Raw genomic sequence first — 12,207 nt, forward strand, 5'->3', positions numbered from 1 at the left:
AGAAAGGATAAGAAATGACATTTATTGAACTTCTCATTTTCTTAGGGTTTAAGATCACACAGTGAATAAGTAAGTTTGGAAGGGGAACTAAGAAAAATTTCACTCCAGAGCTTGTGTTCCTTCTATTAAACTGCATTGCAAGGCAATGTAGAATGAATAGAAAAAGAATCAATGTTTAGATTACTAGAAATATCCAAGTCAGTTAAAGGGCTTGCTTCAGAATATAAAGTCAGGAAAGAGAGAAATAATATTTTTGAGTTTTGTGTTTTCACAGGAAAATAATGATGAAGTGATATAGAAGCAAGGATGTCATGGTCCATAGCTTGTAATTCATTTTGCTAGTGTATGCTGGGGTGGATGGTGATGGGAGGCCATAGGGCAGAGAAAATAATAAAAGCAAACCTCCTGAAAACACAGAATGGGAAGACGTTAAAAGTAGAAATTTGATTTTAAGACAGAATTAGGCCCAGGACACATGTGGGGTGTATTAAGATGCAGTAAACCAAGAAACACTTTTTTTTTTAAGTGACAAAGTTGAAAAGGACAATAACTGAGAAAAGCGACTTTATTTGTAAATTAAAAAGTCACTGTTGGCCTTTAGATAAGGAATCAAATGTCAAGATAGGATCGCTCAATAGAAATTAAAAAAAAAAAACAAGTTGCAGTTTGATGAAATGAATTGCTAGAACTAGACATTTCTTTCTCTTAACATACTGTAGCAGCTTCATGAAATTTTGGAGCAGGGAGAGAGAACACCAAAAGTTCCTGACACATTGAATTGACACTATAAATATTTGTTGAATTGACTTCAATACAATTGAAATGTTAATGAAAAGTTTTAACAGCAGGTCATAACTTGTTCACTGTTTACTTCAGTAGAGGAAATTAATGATCCTGACCAGACATCCTTGTAAAAATATTAATGGTAAGGTACTATCAGAAAGAAACTGGGAGTCCCTATCTGCAAGATATTTTAGAGGGATATATCTAGTCCACATAAATTGCTTAATGTCAACCTAGAAGTTATGGATTTATGAGATCTGGCTGACTGAAGAATGGAGGATAGTGATGTAAGTATAGTCCTATTGAATTAACAGAGTATACAAAGAAAAAAATTTAAAATCAGAATGACTCTGTTTTGTGGTCAATGACTCAAAAAACTCTTCTATTAACAGGAAATTATAATTTGTTTCAGTGAGAGATAAAGGAACATTCTGAGAAGCTATATGAGATGCTTCTGGTTCCTCCAGAAAAAGGTGTCTTTGCATCTGTTGCTTTCCTGTTTCATATGGATCGTTAGTGAAGTTTGGTGAGAGAATGTTCCTGAGACTGATTTGACAGCTGAACCTTGATAATAACACAGGTGGTTACTGGGAGTCTTTCAAGACATTTAGTATCATCTTTATTTATTTAGAATAAAGGCAGTGTTTGGTGTCGTTAATATTACTGTTATGCTGTTAAAATTATACTCGTGTCCCAAGTGAAGGCTTCTTTTTTTCTACCTCTTTCCATGCACTGAAGAATTACCTTTCCACTGGGATTTCTTGTTTAAAAGTGCATGTCATATTTATGTTTGGCTCAATTATTTTAGAATTGCCTTGCACTTCTAATAAATCTTATCCAAGATAAAACTAAGCTCCACTGAATACCTAACGTGTCTTTGGGGACAAGGATATTTAATATGTGTGGTATGTTACACACATCATCAGAAATGAACATCAGAACACTTTGTTGAAGGGATGTTGAATGGGATATATATTTTTTAAAAACTTGAGAACAAATTTAAATTACTCTCAGAAAATCTGAAACTTTTTGTTGTTGTTGTTGCTCTGGGGTAATATCTTCTCTCAATTTTTTGCAAGTGTTGGAAAATACGACACATAAAATAACAAAACTTCTGTGTTTGAGCCTATGATCTTTGTCTTTTATTTCACTTCACCTCTTACAGTTTGCAGCATGCTTTTATTTTTATAATCTCTTCTTTTTTACTCTGTCAAATAGGTCATTTTTGTTTTCTACTTTTGTCTCACCTACCAAATATCTTTAGAAAATTGTTGATTTACTCAAATACAGATTTGATATGTCTCTAAAGGCAAAAAAAAGTAACTTCTCAGGAAATATGTGCCTGAGGTTATGTGTGTAGTTCTTTATTTCCTCACTGATTTTGGTCCTTTTGTAAGTCAAGATAACCTAATGATCTAACTGTTAATAATACTGCACAGAGCTCAAATCTCAACAATTTGGGAATTAGGCTATGAGAACTTTTTCCATGACTTATCATTCCAGGATCTATGCTTCATTCATATTTTTTCCTATAAGAAAATAATACTAACCACCATGATACGGTTTGCGTGTGTCCCCACCCAAATCTTATCTTGAATTGTAGTTCCTATAATCTTCACGTGTGGTGAGAGAGACCCAGTATGAGGTAATTGAATTATGGGGGTAGTTTCTTCCATATTATTATTGTGATAGTAAGCAAATTCTAATGAGATCTATTGATTTTATAAGGGGCTTCTCCCTTTGCTCAGTTCTCATTCTTATCGTTCCTGCTGCTATGTGAAGAAGGACATGTTTGCTGTTCCTTCTGCCATGATTGTAAGTTTCCTGAGGCCTCCCCAGCCCTCTGGAACTATGAGTCAATTAAACCTCTTTCTTTCATAATTAACCCAGTCTCAGGCAGTTCTTTATAGCAGCGTGATAGCAGACTAAAACACAGTGCGTCATCAATTCAGCGATTTTCATGTAGTACACAGTCATGTATTTATTAACTCTGCCAGGTTGTTTGCTATGAGTTCAGAATAAAAAGGGATGTAATATTTTGCTCTAATATGTTCTTATGTCTATAACAGCTCATTTTAGAAATATACATTTACTTCTGCTTTTAAAAAATTGGAGCAATTGGGGGTAAGCCAAAGCTTCCACAATTTAGGTTGCAGAATATCATTTAGTATTCTTGTTCTCAACTTTCAAACCTACATCCTCCCTCTCCCCCATATATTCCTGTTCAATTTGTTTCTTCATTCAATTCAGAGAATAAACATGTGGCTTCTCTGGATTAAAGTTTTCTCATGTATAAGATACAACTACCCAATCTACAGGCTTTCAAACTCTTTCCTTATTTTTACTACCCTTATTTTTACTCTGATACCTCCAAATCTTTATTCTCCTAGAAACTTTTCTGGGTGACTTTGATTTACTTTACATTTTTCCCCTTCCAAATACATGCCATATTGAACATCCTCCAGCCTTTAAAATTAGTATTAATTGATGCACATATTTGGAGTGGGGATTTAGTATAAAAATGTAGAGTTTCTGATTAAATATGGCCAATTGGCCATGCTTTAAAATAACTTCTTTTTTTCAAAACTCTATAGCATTGGCTTAATTCAATAAAAATTTCAAAACATCAAGATGAAAAGAATAGGGTAAGAAATATATATATATTTGTGTGTGTATATGGATATATGTGTATATATATGTAAAAACATAGTTTTAAGATGAAAATTAGACTTATATTGAATTACATTTTACAAGTGTCAAAATTGCAAGGTAATATTTTTAATGTTACAGATATGGAAACTGGGTAATACTAAGCTTACATTACCTGCTTAAGGGTCTTCTGTTAATAAGAAAACCAAGTGGACCTCAAAACAAAATCTATTAACTCATATGATATTTTTTCCCAATATAATACACAATCATGTCATTTGACTACATAAATCTAAATCGTGAATAGCCTTATTCTCTCAGCAAGAAAGACGTTTTTTATGTACTTTTTGTGTTTTGTATCCTGTGAAAAAACGAAATGAAGACAACATTGCTGAAACATGTTGGGAAGTATTTTAGTACCAAAACACTGAAGGAATAGATGTATTATTCTTTGAATTAAAGTATCCATAACTGGTGAATGAGAAGAATTATAAAATATTTTGTCAAGTTCTTCTAAATCTCCAAATAAAATGGTAAGTCTCAAGGATGAATTTTGATTGCATATTGAATTTTAAAGTAAAATAAACTTTAATCAAAGCTTTTGCTTGAGATTGGGACTGGACTAGGTGGATGGCAACAAGAAATTATTTTGAAAGTTTCAAAATTATTGCTAGAAAGTTATACTATTTTCTGTTTAATTTAAAAATATTTGCTCAATAAGAATGATCTATGTATCAGTAGTTGCTATGATTCTCTACTTCAGTGATATTTATGTTATTTAAAATGAGAAAATAATTTATACAAATTTTCTTTCTACTCAAGTCAGGTGCTCAGAATTGAGAAAATAAGTCTAGGATCTTTAAAATATATTTATCATAATTAAGGAAAATCACTGGAGAGAGGAAGCATGAATAGAAATGATAGATCTTGAGTTACAAACCAAACAATTTTAATTGTTTCTATATTTCCAAAATTGTTTGCTGTCAATTACAGAAAGACATACACCATAGGAACATAGGAATCAGCAAGATAGAAATAACAGAATACTTTTAAAACAGTAACAGCCTGAACATAGAAATGAGGGCCGTGAAATTCACTACAGCTTTATAACTTGGAGAGCAAAATCAACTTGTAGTTTTCTGGCAGCTGAAGTACAATTATGCTCAGTTACAACTTTCAAAACTTATAACTGGTGTTAGTTTTATGAACAAGTTTCAAAATTCATAACTCGTTCAAAAAATTAATATACCAGTACACTGAGGAATCATAAAGAGGGAAATGGTGCAATTCTGGCTTAAGTAAGGTAGAAATGCCAGCAGAAGGAAAAACACCACCATTGCCCAGAGATAAACAAGACAGTATTGAATTCACAAGGTTTCTCTAGAAGCCCATAAATAACTGAAATTACTTTCCCTTATAACTGAGTCGGTTTGCTCCAGGGCAAACTGCTCTTCTTGATAGTTTTCAGCAAATCAGTTTGCCCAGGGAAGGGAAAATAAAACAAAACAAATTCTTACATGTTTTTCTTTTCCATTGACTTTTCTGTTCATTTGTAAATCTCCATTTCCCTCTGATGAAAGTCTATATGTGACTAATTTATCTTATGTATCACTAATTCAGTTGTAGGTTTAACTAAATTTAATATCTATTTCTTCTTAATACTACTTGGAAAAATAAAAATTTTAGTTTTTATTGTCATCTGAGAAATCAGATCTTGAATTCTTCCTTAATAAAGAAGGCTCTTAGTGACTTTATAATACTCAACATTCCTACAGCATACATAATAAAAATTTCTGTATGCAATTTACTATATTTCTCAAGTAGCTCATTTGTGCAACTACAAAATATATTTCCAAAAAGCAATTTTGGAACAAGCTACTTGTGCTGCTGTTTGATAGCATGATTTAACAATCAGATTTAGAATATCTTTACCAATAGCTCTAAAATTTTAGTGTAAGTTAGATTCACTTTGACAGTTTTAAAGTGCAGATTATTCTCCCACAATCTCCAACCACAATTCTGCTTAGTAGGTTTGACATGTAATCCAGAAATATGACTGCTTAATAGCTGACAAGATGAATTTGATGCTTATGACCCAGGACAACACATTGAGAAACACTGATTGAGGTTTTTAAAAAAGTAGTTTGTACCTCTCTAAGAAAACCTTTTGTACATGTGAGTTATCCTAGTTGAAAATTTTATTAAAATATGAATAGCAAAGAATTTGTGATTATATTCTCAAGCTTGGGTTGAGATAATCTAGGTTTGTGATTGAGTAATGAGTCCCTTAATCATATAGATACATTCTGAGAAATGTGTCCTTAGGCAATTTTGTCATTGTACAAACATCATTGCATGTACAAACCTAGGTGGTACAGCCTACTACATACCTAGTGTACCTGTCTGTTTCCATGCAGCTGATAAAGACATACCCGACACTGGGAAGAAAAGAGGTTTAATTGAACTTACACTTCCACATGGCTGGGGAGGCCTCAGAACCATGACGGGAGGTGAAAGGCCCTTCTTACATGGAGGTGGCAAGAGAAAATGTGGAAGGAGCAAAGGTGGGAACCCCTGATAAACCCATCAGATCTCATGAGACTTATTCACTGTCATGAGAACAGCATGGGAAAGACCAGACCTCATGATTCGATTACCTCCGCTTGGGTCCCTCCCACAACATGTGGGAATTCAGGAAGATACAATTCAACTTTGAGATTTGGTGGGGACACAGCCAAACCGTATCACCTAGCTTACAGTGTGTAGTAGGCCGTACAATTTAGGTTTGTACATGCAATGATGTTCAAAAAAAAAAAACATTGTATGTTTATTCTTGCAGTAATGGTTTAGCCTATTGTTCCCAGGCTACAACCTGTAGAGAATGTTAATGTACTGCATACTGTAGGCAACTGTAACACAATGATAGGTATTTGTGTATTTAAAGACATCTAAGCATACAAAAGGCACAGTAAGGATACGGTATAAAAGACAGAAAAAAAGGCACATTTTCATAGTGCATTCTACTAAGCCAGACTTAGTGTCTGAAGAAGAAATACTGAAGACTGAGTAATTGCTAAAGAAAAGAGGTTTAATTGGCTCACAGCTTCTTCAGGCTGTGCAAGCATGGCGCTGCCGTAGCTTGGTTTCTGGGGAGGCTTTGGGGAGCTTTTACCCAGGGAAGAAGGAGAACCTGGAGCTTGTGCATTACATGGTGAAAGCAGGAGCGAGAGAGAGAGTAGTAGGTGGGGGAGGTGTCACACACTTTTAAATGACTGGACCCCATGTGAACTCAGAGCAAGAGCTCTCTTATCATCACAGGGGGAATGGCACGAGCCATTCATAAGGGATCTGCCCCCATGTTCCAAATACCTCCCACCAGGCCCCACCTCCAACATTGAGGATTACAATTCAACATGAGATTTGGGTGGGGCATTCAAACCATATCAGGCACTTACCATGAAATATGCTTACAGGATTGGAAATTGCTCTGGGTAAGTCAATGAGTGAGAGGTGAGTGAATGTGAAGGCATTATTGTACACTACAGTAGACTTTATAAACACTGTACACATAGGCTATACTAAAGTTTACAAAAAGTTTATTCTTTCTTCAATAATAAATTCGCCTTAGCCTACTATAATTTTTTACTTTATAACATTTTTATTTTTTAAAATTTTGACTGTTTTATAATAACACTTAGCTTGAAACACAAACACACTGTACGGTGGTACAAAAATGTTTTCTTTCTTCATATTCTGGTTCTATAAGCTTCATTCTATTATTAAATTTAAGTTTAAAAATTTTCAATTTGTAAATAGTTTTACTAAAAATTAAGACACACACATTAACTTGGGCCTACCCACTGTTGGATCATCAATATCACTATCTTCCCCTCCACATCTTGTCCCACTTGAAGGTCTTCAGGGGTAATGACGTACACGGAGCTGTCATCTCCTGTGATCACCATGCTTCTTGTAGAACGTCTACTGAAGGAACTGCCTCAGGCTGTTTCACAGTTAACTTTTTAAATTTATAAGTGGAAGTGTACATTCTAAAATAAGATAAAAGGATAGTATAATAAATATATAAACTAGTAACACAGTCATTTATGATGAAGTATTGTGTACTGTATATAATTGTATGTACTAGGCTTTTTACAACTAGCAATATAGCAGGTTTGTTTAATCAGCATCATCATAAACACATTAGTAATGCATTGCTCTATGAGGTTAGCAGGGCAATAGGAATTTTTCAGCTCCATTATAATCTTATGGGACCATCTTTCTGTAAGAGGTCCTTTGTTTACCGAAATATTGTTACATGCCATATGACTGTAATTACATTTACAATTGCATTGTAACAAACACATGAAATACTCAGAAATAACTTTAACAAAATTGTTAAAATGTATACGCAAGGCTGACAGAAAGATCTAAATAAATGAAGATATATACCATAATCATGAATCATGAGAATTAATATTATTTAGTTTTTTTTTTTGAATTTTATTGAGGTAAAATTGACAAGGTATATTTAAGGTGTTCTGATGAAAAGAAAAACTAGGGGTGTGTTTTTCTTGTTCTCAACACTCACATACTCAATACTTCTGTGACCCCAGATGTGTGATGGCTTTTCCTTATACACCAATCATTTATCCAGCAAATTCTTCAGCAAACCCCAGCTGGCTGTCCTCTAATTCAATTTAATTCTGATACTATTTACCTGGATAGAGCATCAGCTCTCTCAGGTTGAGGTCTCAGCAGCACAAGACTTTCCCCCAACTTCAGATGCTAGTTGCAAGCGCAGGCTGGGACCTGTGTCTCTGACCAACCAGCTAGAAATCAGGGTTCCCACCATCTCTTTATTGGGTTTCATTACCTTGCAACAGTTCTTCACAGAAAAATGTTGTGCTTATGTATATTCATTTATTATAAAGGATATCACAAAGATACAGATGGGCAGCGTGATGGAAGAGATGCATAAAATGAGGTGATGGGGTTCTCATTAGAATGAGGCAAGCGGAAAGAGGGATGGAGCTTCCATGCCCCCTTCAATTATCATCCTCCAGAAGCCTCCACATGTTCAGCTCCTCAGAAGCTCTCTCACCTTATCCCTTTGGAATTTTATGGAGGCTTTATTACATAAGCATAATTAATTAAATCATTGGTCTCTGGTGATCACAACTCAACCTTCAGCTCCCCCCACCTCCTTAGAGGTTGGAAAATGGAGCTCAAAGTCCCCATTTTGTAATTCTGTCTTGCTCTTTCCAGTGACATGCCCTATTTTAAAGTTACCTAGAGGCTGCCAGCCACCAGTCATCTCATTAGCATACAAAAGACACCCTAATCACGTAGGAGATCCCAAGAATTCTGTGAGTCACATGCTGAAAAGGAGGAGAAAGACCAAGTGTATATCTCACACTATCACCTGCATACAACTTGATGTTTTGATATATGTATACATTGTGAAATGATCACCACAGTTAATTAAATTAATGTGTCCATTACCTCACATAGTTACCATTTTTTTGTAACGAAAAGGCACAAGATCTACCGTCTTAGTAAATTTCAAGGATACAATACAGTATTGTGACCTACAGCATAGTATAGTTATCAATACTGTTTAAAAATCAATGCTCCCAAAATTGATGAAAAGATCAAGCAATACTAATCAAAATTTGTACAGTAAATGATTTTTCTTGCTTAAAGAGAGGTTTGATCTTTGTTTGGCTCCTGAAAAATAACTTCTAAGCCTTTGGAATGTCCTACCCAATAAAGGTATCTTTGTTTAGCTGCATGCTTATGGCCACACCAGATAGTCTATGCTAACAATGTGATTTATATTGTATAGTGGAGGATCCTGAGTCCTGTGTAATCAGCTTATCAGCTGGACATTTGAAGGAGTTGGAGGCTAAGGTCAGTAACATGGTGAACAATAATTTCTATGTGATTGAATGCAATAAAAACTCTAGACATCAAAGCTTGGCTGAGCTTTCTGGTTGGTATAGTCCATGTATATTGTCACTCATTCCTGCTTAGAGAAATAGATTCTTTACCCAGGATGCTGCTGGGAGAGTAGAAAGGGAAACTTCATAGCTAGGTATTGCCTGGACTCTCCTCTATGTGTTTCCTCCCTCTGCTGCTTGCCATATCTTTTTTGCTGTAATAAACCGTAACCATGAGTTGAACCTGAAAGCAGTCTTGGAGATGTGGGAACCTGGACTTAAAAGTGAGAGTGTTCTTGGAGACTGTACCAAGTTAAATAATGCCCCATAAAACTTCATGACCACTTAGAACCTGTGAATATGACCTTATTTGGTAATAAGGTATTGGGAATACAATCAAGTTAAAATGAGTGAAACCTAAATCCATGCGACTGATGACCTCATAAGAAGAGGGAAATTTTGACACAGAGACATAAACACACAGGAAGAATGCCATGTGAAAATGGAGGCAAAGACTATAATGATGCATTGACAAGCCCAGAAGCTCCTAGGATTGCCTGTGATCACAAGAAACCAGGATAAGGCTAGGAAGTGTAATTCTTAGAGCCTTCAGAAAGAGAATGGGGCTGTTGACACCTTAATTTTGCACTGATAGCCTCCAAAACTGGGAAAGAATAAATTTCTTTTAAGCCATACAATTTGTGGTTATTTATTATGATAGCACTGGAAAACTAATATGAATCTCAAATTTTGCAAAATTCCATAAGGAATTTTATAGAAACTGACTGATTCTAAAATATTTATGCAAAGCAAATAACCTAGAATAACCAAAAGAGTTTCACAAAAGGAAGACCACAGCTAGGAGAGTTATACTACTTTACTTGAAAGTATACTATAAAGCTACTTTTATCAAGATAGAATATTATTAACATAGAGATATACATGTAGATCAGTGGGACAGAACAGAATTCATGAAAAGACCTACAGATATATAATCAACTGATTTTTTTTAGCATGTTACCAAAAACAGGCAGGGGAGAAGAAGGTAGTATTTTAGCTTGTAGCTCTGGAGAAACATAACCATTAGAAGGAAAACTGAATATCAGTTCTTTTTTTTTTTTTTTTTTTTGAGACAGAGTCTCGCTCTGTCACCCAGGCTAGAGTGCAGTGGCATAATCTCGGCTCACTGCAACCTCTGCCTCCTGGGTACAATCGATTCTCCTGCCTCAGCCTCCTGAGTAGCTGGGATTACAGTCGCGCGCCACCATGCCTGGCTAATTTTTGTATTTTTAGTAGAGTCGGAGATTCACTATGTTGGTCAGGCTGGTCTCGAACTCCTGACCTCTCAAAGTGCTGGGGATTACAGGCATGAGCCACCGTGCCCAGCTGTATCAATTCTTAAATAATAAACATTTACTTGACATGAATTACAGAACTAAATGTAAACTGTTAACTTATAAAACTTACGATGAGGATAATACGTAGGAGAAAATCTATGTGTCCCTAGTAGAAAAAATACAATACAAACACATGCAAAAATAAGTAGAAATGTAAAAACTGATTTTATAAGAATTGAAAACATGTACTCTTTGACAGACATCTTTTAAAACAAAAAGAAAAGTCAGAATAAACTCAGTTCATGTATTTGGCAGGTTGATTTTGATCCAGAATATGCAAATAATCTTTACCTCTCAATAATAAGATAACAAAAATTTTTAAAAAACACAAATAGTGTAAAATGGAACATGAAATTTCATGACATAAGTCATATGCTATACATGAATTGCTAATAAGCACATATAAAAGTGCGAAGCATTTTTTTGTAATAAAATGCAAATTAACATTGCAGTGTGATACACTACACATCTATCAGAATGTCTGAACTTATTATTATTTTTTCTCATCCTGTCCTATTTTATGGTGCTGTAAAATTCCTGAAATTAAAGAGTGATAGTGTTGTCAAGGAGATGGGGAAACGACAACACTCAGACTTTGCAGGTGGTAATCTAAAGTGATACATCCACTGTAAAAACTGTAAGTTTCTCATCAATTAACACATATGCTAACTGTATTCCCAGTCATTCTACCGTGAGGTGCATGCACAAGTCTGCCCATGAATGTTCCCATAGCAGCTTCATCTATAACAGCCTCAAACTGGAAAGAAACCAAATGTCTATCACCAGGGAAATGGACACAGTGTTGCATGAATATACATTGTAATGCTAATTAGCAGTTAAAAAAAAAAAAAGAAAGAAAAAGAAAAAAACTGCTGCATTTTTGCAACAACTTTGATTAATCTCAAAAAATAATTTTCCTGAGTCAAAGAAGCCAAAAAAGTACGCAGTGTGTGACCCCATTTTTATAAGATGCTAGAAAATGTAAACACATCCATAATTAATAAAGCCCATCAAGGTTTGCTTGGAGTAGAAGTAATGGGTGGGACAGACTGCAAAGAAACATAAGCAAACATTTCATGGTGGTAGAAAGGTTCTCCATTTTGTTTGTGGTAGTGATGTTGGGTGTAAATAGACGTTAAAGTCTATTAAATTTTACACTTTAAATGGGTGCAATTTGTTGTACATAAACTGTATCTCAATAAAGCTTCTCTCTCCTAAAAAAAAAAAAGTGCCTAGTCAAAACTTTCATTTATTAATTCTTACTTAGGAATAACAAAAGTTTTCAAGTAAATTAGGCTATAGTTGTTTAAACAGGTAGCCATAAAGCAATCAAAGTCTTATAATTTTACATTATAGAAAATGGCTTTTTAAACTTAAAAATGGAATATTTTTAAAGAAGTTATCACCAATTGCCTGGCTCTATGATCTGAAATTCA

Source organism: Rhinopithecus roxellana, chromosome 3 (assembly GCF_007565055.1).
Source record: "Rhinopithecus roxellana isolate Shanxi Qingling chromosome 3, ASM756505v1, whole genome shotgun sequence".
NCBI classification, from domain to species: Eukaryota; Metazoa; Chordata; class Mammalia; order Primates; family Cercopithecidae; genus Rhinopithecus; species Rhinopithecus roxellana.